This window comes from Rhinoderma darwinii, chromosome 3 (assembly GCF_050947455.1).
Source record: "Rhinoderma darwinii isolate aRhiDar2 chromosome 3, aRhiDar2.hap1, whole genome shotgun sequence".
Classification (NCBI taxonomy): Eukaryota; Metazoa; Chordata; class Amphibia; order Anura; family Rhinodermatidae; genus Rhinoderma; species Rhinoderma darwinii.
In genome coordinates, this window is record NC_134689.1 from 329,591,293 (window position 1) to 329,610,736 (window position 19,444).

A 19,444-nucleotide genomic window follows, 5' to 3' on the forward strand; every position below is an offset into this window, starting at 1 on the left:
ATCAAATGAAAAATAAAAAAAAGTTATGACTCTTGTAACGCGGTGATGCAAAATAATTGCCCAAAATAATTTAGACGAAGTTTATAGGCAGTTTCTGATGAAAAAAAAACAAACAAAACATTGTCGTTTGCTGGACCCCACAGGTGGACCCTGTAGATGCAGCGGAAATGATGATGTTTTAGGGCCTTGTGTTGCATATGAGAAGCCAAAGATTAGGCAGTACTGGAGCGCAGATATTTTGTACAATACCCTCATTTACCATATAGCCATGATTACTGGTACGAAAAGCTGGCCATACATTGTATACCACTTTATTATGCCCTGATGTTCTCTGCCCAGCTACATATGCCCCTACATTATAAATTGTAATACCAGTAAAACCCCAAACAAAACTACTACCAAGCAAAATCCGCGCTCCAAAAGCCAAATGGCGCTCCTTTCGAGCCTGGCAGTGTGTCCAAACAGTTTATGACCACACACGTGTATTATGATACTCGGGAGTGTGTCAAAATGACATCTGTAGAAAAACTGCAATTTTCACTCTGCAGCATCCATTGAGCACTCATTTCTGGAAAACACGTGTGGGGTCATCACTACACCCCTAGATAGATGCTTTGAAGGGTGTCGTTTTTAAAATGGGTTCACTTTTTTGGGTTTACTTTTTCATCTCAGAGCCTATACAATTATGAGCCAATGTCATGGAAATGACCAAATTAGGCCACAAATGCACATGCTTCCACTCCTGAGCCCTGTATGTCCATGCAAAAGATTAGGGCCACATGTAAGGTGTTTGTAAAACCAGGAAACACAGCATAATAATAAGGGTATGTTCACACGCCTAACCAAAAGCATCTGAAAATATGGAGCTGTTGTCAAGGGAAAACAGCTCCTGATTTTCAGACGTTTTTTAAGCCACTCGCGTTTTTTGCAGCGTTTTTTACGGCCGTTTTTGGAGCTGTTTTCAAGAGTCTATGAAAAACGGCTCCAAAAACGGCCCAGAAAGTGACCTGCACTACTTTTACACGGCCATTTTTCAAAACGGCGGCGCAAAAAAAGGCCCGTCGGAACAGATTGCCGTTTTTCCCATTGAAATCAATGGGCAGATGTTTGGAGGCGTTCTGCTTCCGATTTTTCAGCCGTTTACGGCCCGAAAAACATCCGAAAATATTTTCGGCCGTGTGAACATACCCTTAGAGAGCTGTCTTTTCACAGAAGCTGGCACAACATATTAGACACTGAAATGGCATATCAATGTAAAAATTAAAATTTTCACCCTGGGGGGGCGTGGCCTAGCAGCAGATGTAAGAGGACGTGTGTGGCTGGAGCTCCTGCTGTATTCATCCTGAAAATACTGTTTATCCCTGAAATACCCGGTAATATTCACCGATCTGGAGGCTGGGAAGCTGGAGGAGTCGGTACCGCTTAATACTGCTGCAATGACCCGTTCTAAGAAGCAAAAAACGCAGCCGGCGAGTCCGGGGCCGAGAAGGCAAGATGGCGCCGAGGAGACTGACTGCAGGAGCAGGCACATGGGGTCTGAAGCGGCAGACAGGCTGGAGAGATTTGCAAGAACCCCTCGTGCGAGCGGATCTGCAGCAGGCAAGACGCCGATGGCTGGCAGTGGGAAGGCAGACAGCATGGCCTCAGGTTCCAGGTACTCCGTGCTGGGAGAGGACACGGTGAGTGAGGAGGAGGAAGAGCTGAGGAGTCAGCGGCGGGACAGGCGGGAGGAGGAAGATGGCGGCAGAACGCATAGCAGGAGAGACCAGGTGAAGGAGCCTTCCCTTGCTGATATATTCGCTGCGGTGAAGCAGAACTCCTCAATTTTATCTGTGCTGACTGGGCAGGTGGGAAGCCTGAAGAAAGATATACTGCTGTTACGTAATGACTTACAGAAAGTGGCAGAAAGAACCACAGTTATTGAAGGGAAAGTGTCTGAAGTGGAAGATGTTCTGCCGGAGCTCAGGCGGGATGTGCAGTCTCAGTCCTTGGCGGTGGTGGCCCTGCAGGCTAAGGCGGATGATTTGGAGAATCGGCTACGCAGAAACAATGTGCGTTTGGTCGGAGTGCCGGAAAAAACGGAGGGCAATAACTCGGATGAGTTTTTTGAAAAATGGCTGCTGGAGCAGTTTGGCCGGGATGAACTGTCTCCTTTATATGCGGTTGAAAGAGCGCACAGAGTACCTACCAGACCGGGGCCACCGGGGAGGCCCCCGAGGCCGGTCTTAGTGAAGCTGTTGCACTACAAGGACAGAGATAAGATACTGAGGAAGGCAAGGGAACGGCAGGATATCTCCATTAATGGCGCCAAAATATCCTTTTATCCGGATTTCTCCGCGGAGTTGCAGAAGAAGCGGCTGCAATACTGGGATGTCAAGAAACGTCTGAGGAACTTGTCCATACCATACTCCATGATGTATCCGGCCAAATTGCGGGTAGTTGCTTTTGGGACTGCTTCATTCTTCGAGAACCCCAGAGAGGCTGCAAGATGGCTGGATAGCAATGAGGCACGGTTGCGGAGACCGGCTGGAGAAGAAGATGCGTGAAAGCCCGCCTGGGTGGTGAAGTCTAGAGCCTTGTTGGTGTTTGCGGGACTGTAGCATATTATATGTTATTATGCAGTTCTCCGAAGTGTGTGAACACCCTTGTATGAAACACAGCAGGGTGGTATCCTTTTAACAAAAATGGCCGCACCTGACGGCAATGTTATTGAGGGATTGTTACTGGGTACCTAATGTATCTGTAAATTCTGCTGATTGTGTGGGATTGTTTATTACATGCGAATAGCAGTGGGAGCCAGCGCTCACTGGAAGTGGTGAGAAAGTTAAACGGTTCAAAGAGAGATGCCAGTAGGGCATGTTAAAAGTTCGCACTATGGTGCGTTTCTGCTGAATAGGAGAGACAGTACATGTCGCTCTGACCCTTTTCGGAGGGGAGGTTTTGTTGGGGGGGGGAGGGGAGGAGGGAGGGAACGCACGGCCTAATATCTTGACTGGAGCAGGCTGGAGGAGTAACAGATTTCCTAAAAATATGACGCCTGATGGGATCGGTTAAATGTCTATCCTGGAACGTCCGGGGAATATGGGAAGCTAGGAAACGACAGGCAATATTTAACTGGGTTAAAGAGGCTCTGTCACCAGATTTTGCAACCCCTATCTGCTATTGCAGCAGATCGGCGCTGCAATGTAGATTACAGTAACGTTTTTATTTTTAAAAAACGAGCATTTTTGGCCAAGTTATGACCATTTTCGTATTTATGCAAATGAGGCTTGCAAAAGTACAACTGGGCGTGTTGAAAAGTAAAAGTACAACTGGGCGTGTATTATGTGCGTACATCGGGGCGTGTTTACTACTTTTACTAGCTGGGCGTTGTGTATAGAAGTGTCATCCACTTCTCTTCACAACGCCCAGCTTCTGGCAGTGCAGCACTGTGACGTCACTCACAGGTCCTGCATCGTGTCGGCACCAGAGGCTACAGATGATTCTGCAGCAGCATCGGCGTTTGCAGGTAAGTCGATGTAGCTACTTACCTGCAAATGCTGATGCTGCTGCAGAATCAAGTGTAGCCTCTGGTGCCGACACGATGCAGGACCTGTGAGTGACGTCACAGTGCTGCACTGCCAGAAGCTGGGCGTTGTGAAGAGAAGTGGATGACACTTCTATACACAACGCCCAGCTAGTAATAGTAGTAAACACGCCCCGATGTACGCACATAATACACGCCCAGTTGTACTTTTACTTTTCAACACGCCCAGTTGTACTTTTGCAAGCCTCATTTGCATAAATACAAAAATGGCCATAACTTGGCCAAAAATGCTCGTTTTTTAAAAATAAAAACGTTACTGTAATCTACATTGCAGCGCCTATCTGCTGCAATAGCAGATAGGGGCTGCAAAATATGGTGACAGAGCCTCTTTAAACAGCAAAATGCCCTGATAGTGGGGCTGCAAGAAACGCATCTGACTAGAGAGTCTGTATCCTTATTGCAGAGGGTGTGGATCGCACATGGGTTTCACTCTTTTCATACGACGTATTCCAGGGGGGTGAGTTTGCTGATACACAGGAGTCTTCCCTTTGTCTGTCATTCGTCCTTTTCTGATGAGGAGGGGAGGTATGTGGGAGTGCATTGTACTATATATCACTGGGAGTGTATTCTGGTAGTGCTGTATATCCCTCCGCCTTATGCTAGCACTGTACTGAAACGAATTACGGAGAAACTCTCCAGGTGGCCTGAGGTACCGCTAATTGTGATGGGGGATTTTAATGCAGTGATGTCTGAAGGGTTGGATAGGTTTCATAGAGGAGGAGGGCAAAGAGGAGACCTGACTGCCTTTGGAAGATTAATGGAGGAATTGGGTCTGCGGGATATTTGGAGAGATAAACATCCAGGGGTGAGGCAGTATTCGTGTGCATCATCCACATTTCAGTCACTTTCGCGAATAGACTTGGTAGCATGCACAGCTTCAGCGGTGCCGTACATAGCGCAAATAGAGTACCTACAGAGGGCATTGTCGGACCACTCTCCGATGGCGGTGACGCTGGAAGTGGGTGTAAGGCATACCAGGAACCCCGAAAACTGGAAGCTGAATGCGTTTTGGTTAAGATTGATGGATGGCGAGGAAATACGGAACCTGATAAAAGAATATTTTAATTTTAATACTGAGTCAGTGCCGCGGGGAGTGTTATGGGATGCCATGAAAGCCTGGTTGAGAGGAGTATTCATACAAAATATTAAACGAATTAAAACTAAATCCAGGCAGTTGGGAGAAAGTTTAGAGGATCGGGTGACAGAAACAGAAGGGAGACATGTAGAAGAGGGATCCGAGGAGACACTTCGACATTGGGTGGAGGCACAGACGTTGTTAAAAAATCACCAACTAACAATGGCGGATAACAAAAGATTATTCCTTAAACAGCAATATTATGAAGAAGGGGAAACGGCGGGGAGATTACTCGCTAGGATGGCAAAACCGCATGGGGGTAATAATTTCATTCATGGCCTTAGGGGGAAGGGTGGAGACAGACACGGGGCAAATCCTGCACATATTTCAGCGGTTTTACACTGACCTATATACATCCAAAGTGCATTACGACACACAGCAATTGGACGAGTACCTGGGAAAAATTAATTTGCCTACCTTGGGCCGGGAGGATCGTGAAAGATTGGAGACCCCTATTTTACTAGAGGAGTTGGAACAGGCGATAAGGGATATGGCAAATGAGAAAGCTCCGGGTCCAGATGGGTTACCGGGGGAAATCTATAAGGAATATGGGACGGAACTAGCGCCAGAATATTTGAGTACATTGCAGGATAGTTTTGACAGAGGTAAACTACCAGACTCCCTATATGAGGCTACGATAGTGGTTCTCCCAAAAGAGGGGAAAGACAGTCAATTACCGGAGTCCTACAGACCAATATCCTTGTTGACATCGGATGTCAAGATTTTGGCAAAGATATTGGCGCTGCGGCTGAACAGGGTGGTACAGCATGTTGTGCATGAAGACCAATCGGGGTTCATGCCCTCCAAATCGACAGCGGTCAACCTCGGGCGGCTGTTTTTAAATCTTCAGGCGACCCCGGATGAGCAAGGAGGAAGGGCGGTGCTAACGTTAGATGCTGCAAAAGCGTTTGACTGCGTAGAATGGGGGTATTTATGGCGGGTAATAGAAAAGATGGGATTCGGCCCTAACTTCGTGAAGTGGGTACAGTTGTTGTATGTGGCCCCTACAGCCCGCATACGGGTGAATGGTGCAATGTCGGAGAAATTTTTACTGGCCCGGGGTACACGACAGGGGTGCCCATTGTCACCATTATTATTCGCCTTGGCGGTGGAGCCACTGGCGTGCCTCATAAGACAGGAGGAGCGTATAAGGGGCTTCCAATATGGGGAAATGGAGGAAAAAATTTCATTATATGCAGACGATATTTTAATATATATGACGGACACTGAGAATACACTGCAGGTAGTAATGGATACGATCACAAGGTTTGGGGAGTTCTCGGGATTAAATATCAACTGGACCAAGTCTGCTCTGATGCCACTTGACACAGTGAATATTGTAGATACTGGAGTGGGACCCCGGATTCCGATAGTCTCTGAATTTGCGTACCTAGGGGTTAAGGTGACGGCTAGGGTCCAAGACTACATGTCTTTGAATGTTTCACCATTGCTGCTCAAGGTGAAACATAAGGTGGATGCCTGGAACAGGCTCCCGCTCTCTGCTCTGGGGAGGACTAACCTAATCAAGATGATCCTTATGCCTCAAGTTTTATACATTCTTCATAACTCCCCTGTATGGATACCGAAGCACTGGTTCAGACGATTGCACAATCTCTTTCGGGATCTGGTCTGGAAAAAAGGGGTTCCAAGGATTAAATTGGAGAAATTGCAATTGCCCAAAGACGAAGGGGGGGGGGGGTCGCGCTGCCAAATGCCTGGATATATTACCTGGCTGCCCAGAGCCAACAATTTAAGGGGTGGGAAGACACAGAGACTTGGGGTTCCAGTGCACGTTTATTGTCATATATGGGGGGAGGACACAACCCACTAGAGAGTCTGGAAGCGCATACCTTTAAGAGATTGGCGAGTGCTAAACCAACGTTACTCCTGATACATAAAGTATGGTGGCAATGCAAACAGATCCTAGGAGTGGGAATGTGCACCAAATATACTCCCCTATGGCATAATCCGGTCCTGTGGGAATTATACCAATTAGAGGGCATGCAAAAATGGGAGTTGGCAGGGGTTAGACGAATACAACACTTGTATGATGATAACGGGTTGAGATCATTTCAGCAGTTGAAAGACCTATTTCCACTAGAGCACAATATGTTTTATCAATATTTGCAGATCCGTCATGCCCTACAGGCGCATGTGGTGGACCTGACGGTTTGTGCTCTTGGGGTCCTGGAGTATGTGGGACGGGCTGACACGACCAAAGGCCTGATCTCAATGGCGTACAGGAGCTTGCTGTCCAAACACCTGGGAAACCCAATGGTGCTGGTAAAAGCGAAATGGGAACAGGATGTTGGTCCATTGACTGAGGAGGAGTGGGAGGAGATATTAGCGTCCACATGTCACTTATCACTCAGTCTGGCGCAGAGGAGATCCCAACTCTTTCTGATACATAGAGTGTATCGCACCCCGTGGGTATTAAAACAGATGGGTATTAGAGCGGATGCTAAATGTCCTAGATGCACGGAAGAGAAGGCGGATATACTGCATATGTTTTGGTCATGTGAGGCTCTGAGGACCCTATGGGGGGAAATATTGGATCTGATAAAGCAGGTGTATGGTCGGGAATTGGCGGCAGACCCTAAAGTTATGTTGTTGGGAGCGGTTGGAGAAGTGGAGAGTGACAGAATGGCAAACCTGGCAATTGCCAAGATATTATATCAAACAAGGAAATGCATTGCTAAACACTGGCTGGATGAGGAACCACCAGGGATGAGGGAAATTGTAGGAATAATGAACTATAATATCCTGATGGAGCATAAGATATTTTCTAAAAGGGGCACGGAAAAAAAATTTGAGAAACAATGGAGCAGATGGATGGCCTGTCCTGAGGTGCTGACACCTGAACTGAGCAGAATAAGGGCGAGAGTCGTATGAGGAACTGGAGGTGATAGAGTCTGGAGCAAAAAGGGGTGGTGGGGAAACTTGATAAGAGAAATGTGCTCTGACCAGGAATGGTACTAGAAACAAAGGGCGGAGATATAGTGGGGGGCCGTGCGGGGAGGGGGGAAAGGGGGGAAGTTGGGGATTTTCTGATATGCTGTCACTATTGTATACGATGTTGGTAAATTGTAATGTGAATGTTATCATGTTATTTCTTTTCTGTGTTCGTATCAATAAAATTGGTTTGATTTAAAAAAAAAAAATTTCACCCTGCAACATCCCCTGCGAACTAATTTCTGCATAAAAACCTGTGCGGCCAAACAGCTCAATATACCCCTAGATCATTTCTTTGAGGGTTGTAGTTTCTAAAATGGGGTCACTTCAGCATTTTAACAAAATATGTGCTTCAAAAGCCAAATGGCGCTTCTTCCCTTCGGAGCACTGCCATGTTCCAAGACAGCCGTTTAGGACCACATATGGGGTACTGGCAGAAATTGTGTAACAAATGTTGGTGGTGAGTTTACTCCTATAGTCCTTGTGAAAATAAAAACACTTTTGGTAAACGTTATTGGGAAATAATAAATAAACTGTGACAGGACAGTGACTTCAGCTGTCACAGACAGCTGATCGTCACAGCTATCGGCAGCGGGACCAATCGCGGCTCTCTTCCCCCCCCCCCCAGGATAGCTGTGATTTGTCAGTGACTCCAGACTGACCAATCACAGCGGAAAAATGAATTGCCGCCTTCCTCTGTGACGGATCTCCTCATTTCTGTCACAGTTGTGACAGTTCTGAGGAGATCGGACCTGAGAGATATTGGTGTCCCCAGTACGTAAACCCGTTTTTTAATCTTTTAAAGCTCCCTGATCCACCTCCCCTCTCCTCTCCTTTTGGGGACCTGTCAAAAGTTATTTAGTTTGTTAAAAAAAAAAAATTCTCGCAAAAAATATTTAAAAAATATAGGTAGTAGTGTAGGATATATATATAGGTGTTTATTTTATATATATATATATATATATATATATATATATATATATATACACGTGTATATTATATACATACATATATACATTATATAGTATATATATTATAAATATACGCTATATATATCGCACGCAGATGTCCGAAAACGAATGTTAACCCCTTCTGCGCTGACGTTTTAGGCGTGGTTTTTTGTTTTAGCATAAAAGTTCAAATTTAAATAATCTAAAAATTTGTAGTAGTAGTTTAGGTAGGTTAGATATATATTTATATACACACACATACACCAGGTTTCTGACGAAATTTCAGACGCAGTTTTTTTGTTTGTCATAAAATTTAAAAAAAGTTTAAAAAAATATATTTTTTTTTAAAAAGTATAAAAAATATAAGTAGTTTTATTATAAGCTATATACATTTAGTATAGTTTTAAAAGGGTGTGAACTCCTTTTTGCGATCACATTTCAGGCACTGTTTTTTGCAGTCATAAAAATAAAAAATGATGACTAAACAGAAGTACACTGTGGAGGAGGCCTACGCCATGCTGTGTTCAGCCACAGACACAGAAATCGCCAATGAGGATGAGGAACACTTCCTTATTATGTCATCCTCTAGCGATAGTGAGGAACCCCCACAAAGGCGGAGTAGGCAGAGTGACAATTAGTCAAGTGACTCCAATTGGGTGCCCCCAAATATTTTTTCACCCCAAATTCCTGAATTCAGTTCTGCCCCAGGAACAAAAATTTATACCACTGGGTACACTGAATTCATTTTTTTTACATTTTCTTTACAGAAGAGTTGGTGAACCTAATGGTCACACAAACAAATCTTTATTCCCAACAGTATCTGGCCAGTCAGCCCGCCTCATATTACGTTAGAGGTCAGATGTGGCATCCAACAAGTGCTGCAGAAATTAAAAAGCTCTGGGGGCTCCTTCTTAAAATGGGGCTTATTAAGAAACCCACCATACAGTCCTACTGGTCAACCGACGTTTTGTATGCTACCCCAATGTACAGGGCTGTAATGGTGAGACCTCGCTTTGAGGCAATATTAAGATTCCTCCATTACACTGACAACAGCCAGTGCCCTCCGCCTGATGACCCAGGACAGGTTATTTAAAATTAGGCCGCTTATTACACTTCTGAGTGAAACATTTTCAGAGGCATAGACCCCAAATAAAAACATTGCCATAGATGAGTCATTCGTGCTCTTCAAAGCAAGGCTACGATTTAGGCAATACTTGCCAAGTAAAAGGGCAAAGTACGGAATAAAAATGTATAAGCTCTGTGAGAGTGAAAGTGGGTACACTCACAGATTTAGAATTTATGATGGAAAAGACTCCCAAATCTGTCCAACAGAGTGCCCACCTGTCCTCAATACAATCTGCAAAATTTTGTGGGACCTTGTGTACCCCCTGCTAGATAAAGGTTATAACCTTTAGGCCGGATTCAGACGAATGTGATTTGCGTCCGTGCAGCCCGCGTGGTTTTCACGCGGCTTGCACGGACCTATACAAGTCTATGGGGGCATGCAGACAGTCCGTGAGTTTTGCTCAGCGTGAGTCCGCTGGAAAAAACTCACGACATGTTCTATATTTAGGTGTTTTTCGCGCATCACGCACCCATTGAAGTCAATGGGTGCGTGAAAATCACGCATGCCCCACATTCGCGCAATAACAGTAAAAGAATGAATGTAAACAGAAAAGCACCACGTGCTTTTCTGTTTACAAACATCCAAACGGAGTGTCATAAAGATGGCGGCTGCGCGAAAAGCACGCAGCCGCGCATCCATATGAACAGAGCACACGGAGCTGTCAAGTGCCTTTTGCGCACGCAAAACACTGCGGTTTTTGCGTGCGCAAAACGCTCACGTTCGTCTGAATCCGGCCTAATATAGACAATTTCTATACTAGCGTCCCACTGTTCCACTGTCTATTTGAGAAAAATACAGTCGCCTGTGGCACAATACGAAGGAATCAAAAAGGCCTCCCCAAAAATTTGGTCGACCAAAAACTGAGACCTGGTGATAGCAGGTCATTGTGTAATGGGACTGTGATGGTGACCAAATTTAGGGATAAAAAATATGTTTTTATCATCCCGTCCATTCAGGGGGACAACAGCACCCCTGTTCCAGTAAGAGAGCGTAATGCCATAGCCCTCAAGCCTGTGTGTATACAGGAATATAACCAACACATGGGTGGAGTGGAACTGATGGATCAAATGCTACAGCCATACAGCGCAATGAGGAAGTCCCGCGTATGGTACAAGAAGACTGCAGTGCACCTCATACGAACAGCGCTGTACAATTCCCTTATCATTTATCGGAAGTCAGGGAATCAAGCACGGTATCTTGAATACCAGGAGAAAGTAATAAAACAACTATTTTACAAAGACCGAGCAGAAGAGGCTGCAAGTACATCCCATAAGGCTGGGTTCACACGACCATGTTACGTCCGTAAAGTACGGAACGTATTTCGGCCGGAAGACCCGGACCGAACACACTGCAGGGGGCCGGGCTCCTAGCATCATAGTGATGTACGATGCTAGGAGTCCCTGCCTCGCTGCAGGACAACTGTCCCGTACTGTAATCATGATTACAGTACGGGACAGTAGTTCCACGCAGAGGCAGGGACTCCTAGCGTCGTACATCACTATGATGCTAGGAGCCCGGCCCCCTGCAGTGTGTTCGGTCCGGGTCTTCCGGCCGAAATACGTTCCGTACTTTACGGACGTAACATGGTCGTGTGAACCCAGCCTTTCAGTGAGGGCAGCAGAATTGTATCAGGGCAGCACTTCCCAAGTAAAGTGCCCCTACTGAGAAAAAGAGAAGACCGTACAAAAAAATGTCGTGTCTGTTATAAAAACGGAATGCGAAAAGACACGGGCTATCAGTGTGACACTTGTCCTGATAAGCCAGGATTGTGTATCAAGGACTGTTTTCACACCTACCATTCCTCCCTATATTATCAATTTTATGACTTATTCTCTGCATTTTGTTTTTTTTTACCCCTTTTTAGTGTTTCACCCCTATTTCCAGTACATTATTGCCCATTTATGACTTGGAATTAAACCTAAAAAAAAACCCAAATACTTCATTATACCTAGATGAATACTGAAGGACAGTGTTTTCTGCTCAGTCACTTCAGAAAATCTGCAAACAGATTGTGCCTGGAATTCATCTAACCAGGCCCAAAAAGCCACAAGGCGCTCCTTCAGTTTTATGCTCTCCCGTAATTCTAGCTAAAAAAAAAACTGACATGGACAATATAATCACTATACCCCTAAATGAATCCTTTCAGGGTGTAGTTTTCAAAATGGGGTGACTTCTAGGGTTGTTACATTGCTCTGCTAACTTAAATCCTCTAAGTGTGGAGTGGGGCCTATTAGTCATTCAAGCTATGTCCTGAAAGCCATAGTGTATTACTATTACAGAGTCCCCCTGTGCTGCTAAACAGCAGATTTCGGCCTAAGTGGGGGTATTTTTGAACACAAGAGAAACAGCGTAATGAAGATTGGAGTACACTTCCTCAGTTTCATGTGCTGAATACGAAACAAAATGTCCTATGAATTACACATTTGTGCACCGGTTATGTATTAATTCCACAAAATGTGGGATCAAATTACTTACCACACCCCAAAATAAATTCCCTGAGGGGTGTAGTTTCCAAAATGGTGTAATTTTTTGGGGGTTTCCACTGTACTGGTACCTCAGTGGCTCTATAAACGTGACATGACACCCGAAAATCATTCCAACAAAATCTGTTCTCCAAATAGCACTACTTCCCTTCTGAGCCACGCCGTGTGCCCACACAGCAGTTTACGACCACATAGAGCAGGGGTCTCAAACTCGGCCGGGTAAGTGGTATAGAAAAAATGGGAAGTTGACGGGCCGCATTACTTTCAAATTTGATACAATACAAAATTATTGTTAATCAATTAGTTATTTGAACTACTATAACACTATATTACTAGAATAATAATACTACATTACTATAATAATAGCGCTAGGTTTAAAATTTCAGATATTTCTCCACGTGCTTATTTCAACAATCCAGCTTTCCAGTTTAAGTGTCGCATCAGTCCGGCGGCTCAGCACACATGTCAAGATTGGGCAGCCCCTTATTAGATAGTGCCGCAGTGCCCTCTGTGGATGCTGCCGCAGTGCCCTCTGTGGATAATGCAACACACCCCTAGATAAGGCCACAGTGCCCTCTGTAGATAAGGCCACAGTGCCCTCTGTAGATAAGGCCACAGTGCCCTCTGTAGATAAGGCCACAGTGCCCTCTGTAGATAAGGCCACAGTGCCCTCTGTAGATAAGGCCACAGTGCCCTCTGTAGATAATGCAACACACCCCTAGATAATGCCAGTGTCCTCTTCAGATACTGTCACACACCCACTTGTAGATAACGCCACAGTGCCCTCTGTAGAGGCTGCCACAGTGCCCTCTGTAGAGGCTGCCACAGTGCCCTCTGTAGAGGCTGCCCCAGTGCCCTCTGTAGAGGCTGCCCCAGTGCCCTCTGTAGAGGCTGCCCCAGTGCCCTCTGTAGAGGTAGCCCCAGTGCCCTCTGTAGAGGCTGCCCCAGTGCCCTCTGTAGAGGCTGCCCCAGTGATGTCAGGGGCTTGCCCAGAGCTGGAGTCCGAGGCAGAGCGCTAGTAGGCTCTTCCTGGGACTCCAGCTGTGCTCCTGTCATCACTGGGACTCCTGCTCTGGGGAAGCCCCTGACATCATTGTCGATGTATGGACAGCGATGTCAGAGGCTTCCCCAGAGTCCCGGAGCAGAGCCGATAATAGCGCTCTGCCCGGGACTCCGCTCTGGGGAAGACCCTGACACACTGTCCATATATGGGCAGCGATGTCAGGGAATTCCACAGAGTCCCGGAGCAGAGCCGACCCCAGCGCTCTGCTCGGGACTCCGGCTCTGGGGAAGCCCCAGACATCGCTGTTCATATGTGGACAGCGATGTCAGGGAATTCCACAGTCCAGGAGCAGAGCCGACACCAGCGCTCTGCTCCGCTCTGGGCAAGACCCTGACACACTGCCCATATATGGGCAGCGATGTCAGGGAATTCCACAGAGTCCCGGAGCAGAGCCGACACCAGCGCTCTGCTCGGGACTCCGGCTCTGGGGAAGCCCCAGACATCGCTGTTCATATGTGGACAGCGATGTCAGGGAATTCCACAGAGTCCAGGAGCAGAGCCGACACCAGTGCTCTGCTCCGCTCTGGGCAAGACCCTGACACACTGTCCATATATGGGCAGCGATGTCAGGGAATTCCACAGAGTCACGGAGCAGAGCCTGTACTAGCGCTCTGCCCGGGACTCCGGCTCTGGGGAAGCCCCAGACATCGCTGTTCATATGTGGACAGCGATGTCATGGAATTCCACAGAGTCCCGGAGCAGAGCTGACACCAGCGCTCTGCTCGGGACTCCGGCTCTGGGGAAGCCCCAGACATCGCTGTTCATATGTGGACAGCGATGTCAGGGAATTCCAGAATCTCGGAGCAGAGCCGATACTAGCGGCTCTATGTCCCGCGGGCCGCAGATGACAGCCCCAGGGGCCGCATGCGGGCCGCGTGCTTGAGACCCCTGACATAGAGGGTATTTCTTTGTTCAGGAGAAACTGCTTAACAGGAGAAATTTTGGGGTTATTTTTCTCCTATTACCTCTTGTGAAAATGAAAAATTTGGGGTAAATGATACGTTAAAGTAGAAAAAAATGCAATTTTTAATTTTCACGGCTCAGTGTTAATCATTTCTACGTAACACCTGTGGGGTCAAAACGATCACTATACCCTTCGATAAATTCCTTGAGGGGTATATTTTCAAAAATGGAGTACATTTTTTGGGGTTTCCGTTGTAGTTGTACATTAGGGGCTCAACGAATGCACATGGCACCTGAAAACTATTCCAGCAAAATCTGTGCTCCAAAAGCCAAATAGTGCTCCGTCCCTTCTGAGATCTGTGTACCGTGTGTTCAACCAGCAGTTTATTATCACATATGAGGTATTGCCATAATCGGAAGAAGTTGCTTTACAAATGTTGGAGTACTTTTTCTCCTTTATTCCTTGTAAAAATGTACAATTTCTATGTTTTTTTTCAGGAAAAAATTTGATTTTCATATTCACTGGGTGTAGTTTCCAAAATGGGGTCACTTTTGGGGAGTTTCCACTGTTTTGGTACCTCCAGGGCATTGCAAACACGACATGGCACCGAAAATCATTCCAGCAAAATCTGTGCTCCAAAATCCAAATGGCGCTGTTTCCCTTCTGAGCCCACATATGAGGTATTCATGTAATCGGGAGAAGCTGCTTTACAAATGTTGTTTTTTTTCCTCCTTTATTCCTTGTAAAAACTGTGAGGTCAAAATGCTAACTATACCCCTAATTCTTTGAGGGGTGTAGTTTCCAAAATGGGGTCACTTTGGAGGGGTTTCCACTGTTTTAGTCCCTCCAGGACATTGAAAACATGACATGGCACTCTACATTTTGGTGTTTTTCACAAATAAATACTGAATTTATCAACCAAATTTTTTCACTAACATCAAGTACACTATGTCACGAGTATACAATCTCAGAATCGCTTGGATAGGTAAAAGCATTCCCAAGTTATTACCACATAAAGTAACACAAGTCAGATTTGAAAAAATCAGCTGTGTCCTGAAGGCCAAAACAGGCTGTGTCCTTAAGGGGTTAATTCTAATAAATTCACTGAAACATGAGTGGGGTCAAAATGCTAACTACACTGCTAGATACATTCTTTAAAGAGGTGTTGTTTGCTACGTGGTGTCACGTTTATGGGGTGTCCACTGTACTGGCACCTCAAGGGCTTTGCAAACCTATAGTGGTGCCTGAAAAACATTATATTAAAAAGAAGGAAGGGTGCGAACGCCAAGGTGTGGACTCCAGAGTCCACATTTATTAGTCTCAAGAAAGCCTTCACTTCAGCTTCGATCCTCCATCATCCTGACGTATCTCGGCAGTTCTCATTGGAGGTGGACGCTTCCTCTGTTGGTGCAGGTGCACTTCTGTTCCAGATGAGCTCCAAAGGATAAGCAGTAGTATGTGGCTACTACTCAAGACTTTTTTCCTTCTGCTGAGCGAAATTACTCTATTGGAGATCAGGAGCTACTGGCCATCAAATTGGCTCTTGAGGAGTGGAGACATCTTCTAGAGGGCACAGCTCACCCCATCCTGATCTACACCGACCACAAGAACCTTACCTACCTTCAGTCCGCTCAATGACTAAATCCCCGTCGAGCAAGATGATCGCTGTTCTTCACCAATTTCCAATTTGTGCTCCACTACCGTCCCGCTGACAAGAATGTGAGGGCCGATGCCCTGTCCAGATTGTTTGAGATGGAAGACACGGTAGAGTCCCTTCAGACTATCAAAGACCCGTCCTGCATTGTCACTGTTAATCCTCTGCAGGTTAGAGACATCACTCCGGGGAGGACGTTTGTTCGGTTGGCAGACAGGAGAAGAATTCTCCGCTGTGGACACAGTTCTAAACTGGCTGGGCACCCTGGTGTCCGTAAAACCCGAGACCTGATTGCTCGTCACTTCTGGTGGCCCACGCTGCCCAAGGATGTTATGGACTTTGTTAGAAGCACACACCGTGCAAGAAGAGACAAAGTTTCTCACTCCAAGCCTGCCGGCCTGCTTCAACCTCTGCCTGTACCCAATGCCCCCTAGCAGCACATTGCGATGGACTGTCACAGACCTTCCCCCCTCAGCAGGATGCAACACTGTCTGGGTGGTGGTGGACCGGTTCTCTAAGATGGCACACTTTATCCCGCTGACCGGCCTACCTTCTGCTCCCCAACTGGCGAGTCTCTTTATTCAACACATCTTTCGCTTGCATGGCTTGCCTCTTCTCATTGTGTCCGACCGGGGGGTTAAATTTACCTCAAAGTTCTGGAGAGTCCTCTGTAAACTCCTGGATGTGAGATTGGACTTTTCCTTGGCTTATCACCCCCAGTCCAATGGGCAAGTTGAGAGGATCAACCAGATCATGGAGAATTATCTCCCCCACTTCATCTCTTTACAGCACGATAACGGGGTACAGCTTCTTCCATGGGCCGAGTTCTCGTACAACAACCACACAAGTGAGTCCACCACTTCCACTCCATTTCACATTGTGTACAGTCAACATCCTAAAGTCCCTCTTCCAGTGTCGACTGCATCTCAGGTACCCGCTGCTGACTCTGCATTTGGTGACTTCCTGCAAATTTGGCAACAGACCCGGTCCTCTATTTTGCTGGCAGTCAATCGCATGAAGCGAAAAGCAGATATGAAGAGAAAAAAGCCGCCTCAGTATCTTCCAGGTACCAAAGTCTGGCTATCCTCTCGGAACATTAGTTTGAAGATGCCTTCATACAAGTTTGCTCCCAGGTTCCTTGGCCCTTTCGAGATTCTGCAACAAATAAACCCTGTCTCCTGTAGGCTGCGGCTCCCTCCTACCCTCAGAATACCCAACTCCTTTCATGTGTCCGTCCTGAAACCAGTGGTCCTGAACCGCTACAGCAAGACTTCTAATTCCACAGTTGCTCCCAGCAGTTCTTCTGATGTGTTCGAGGTGAGGGAGATCCTGGACTGCAAAAGGGTAGGAGGAAGGACTTTCTATTTGGTGGACTGGAGAGGGTTTGGTCCTGAGGAGAGATCCTGGGAGCCGGAAGAGAACCTCAGTGCTCCTGCTCTCATTAAGAAATTCCTCTCTTGCTCTGGCCCCAAGAAGAGGGGGCATTAGAGGGGGGATACTGTAGCATCCATGGCCACGGGCCGTCGGGTTTACTCACCTCCTGACACTAGCAGCCATGGATCCGTGAGCGCCGGTCCCCATCTCCTTCCTAGAAGACGCCAGTGCTCACTTCCTCTCCGGTCTGCTGTGTCCCGTAGGGTGTGTGTGCACGCTCGTGCTCGCTCTTAAAGGGCCAGCGCGCGCACACCTGTAAAACAATAATCATTATCAACCACATGATTTCCTGGTCTATAAGAAGACCCCAACCCTTCTGATCCTTGCCTGAGCATTGTTAATTATTCCCAAGTCTGTCTTGCAAATGGTCTAGTGTTTCCCGTTCCAGTTACCCGTGCCCTGTTACCTGTTCCTGTATCCCGTGCTGTTGTTCTTGTTCCTGTGCCTACTAGTTGGAGTCGTGTCTACTGCACCTGCTGTTGCCTTGCCACGACCTGTGTCACCTGCCACGTCCAGAGGGATGCGCCGCGTCTGGCGCAACCTGCGGCACCTGTGTAATCTTCCACGTCCTGAGGGATTCGCCACGTCTGGCGCAACCTGCGGCACCTGCTGTCATCTGCCACATCTGGCGATACCTGCTGCACCCATCTCCATCCCTGCCAGAGCTGCGGCCACCGTCTGGACTATCCAGGTACCCTTGTGTGGGACTTTGTATTCCTGTTTGGCCAGCTGCCTCCCTGCTACGGCAGTGCGGCCTTGTGGGTCCACATACCCACAAACCGTGACACCTTGCCTGGTGCTTTCCCATGTTCAGACTCCCCTGAGTAACTTGCTTTTTGACTTCTTGTGACCTGACCTCGGCTGGACTCCTGACTTTTCTTTGCCTTCTGACTTTTGTGTTTTCCGCACTCTCCCGGTTTCACCCTGCCTGCCTGACTCCGCCTTTTGCGTCCGGACTTGTCCGCGGCGCAATTGCCCTGCCTCTCCCTCCGAGTACGTCCCAGGTTACCCTTTGTTATTTCGTACTGTCTCTGTCTCATCTGTTTGTCAGTTTCACTTGTACCAGTATAGGGAATGCCGCCCAGTTGTGCGCCGTCATTTAGGTCGGGTCGTACAAGTAGGTAGGGACAGAGGTTTTGGAAGAACAGGGACCTCACTGTTTACTGTGTATTTGTTCATGACAGAATTACAGACCTTTTACTTGCTCTTCCCTGTTGTCTGGCTTTGTTAGCCATGGACCCTTTGGTAGTGTTAACAGAGCAAATTCAGGGTTTCACCCAATTGGTGCAGGATCTGGCCCAGAGAATCTACCTGCAGGAGCATGCCCCGCAGTTGGCCGCCTCTGTGTTACCCATGGCAGCCTACCCTCCCGCACCTGTGCTAGAACCCCAAATCCATTTACCTGATCGTTTCTCTGGCGATACTAATCACCTGTAGGTGCTGGTTTCTTCTTTGTGGGGAAGAAAGACGGGGGGCCCCGACCCTGTATCGACTACCGTCAGCTTAACAATATTACCATAAAGAACCAACACCCTCTTCAGCTCATCTCCGATCTCTTTAATCAGGTTCATGGGGCCCAATGGTTCTCTAAGTTTGATCTGTGGGGGGCCTATAACCTGATTAGAGTTCGTAAGGGGGATAAGTGGAAGACTGCCTTTAACACCCCCGAAGGGCACTTTGAGTGATGCCCTTCGGTCTATGTAATGCGCCAGCTGTGTTCCAGACTTTCGTAAATTATATTTTTAGAGACTATCTGGGGCTCTTCTAGGTGGTATACTTAGATGACATTTTGGTGTTTTCCAAAGACTTGGACTCGAATGTCAGGACTGTCCTCCACATTCTCAGAGAGAATAATTGCTCAGGCAAGATAGGAAGGGGCGAAGCCCTTCTTATAGTCCAGGGTGCTCTGGAAGCAATCAGCTCAATCTCACACCGGCGTGCGCTCCAAGGCTGACTGAGCTTGCGAGTACACCCTGGTGGTCACTGTGGAACAGGACGGCCGCATGTGCCGACATCTCTGGAGAGAAAGGCGTCGACCGGATGGAAGGAGTTCGTGGTCAGCAACCACAGACGTTACACTGAGCTTGGTTCTGGTACTTTATATATGTCAGAGCTTGGTTCTAGTGCTGTATTTATGAACCGAGGTTGGTTCTGGTG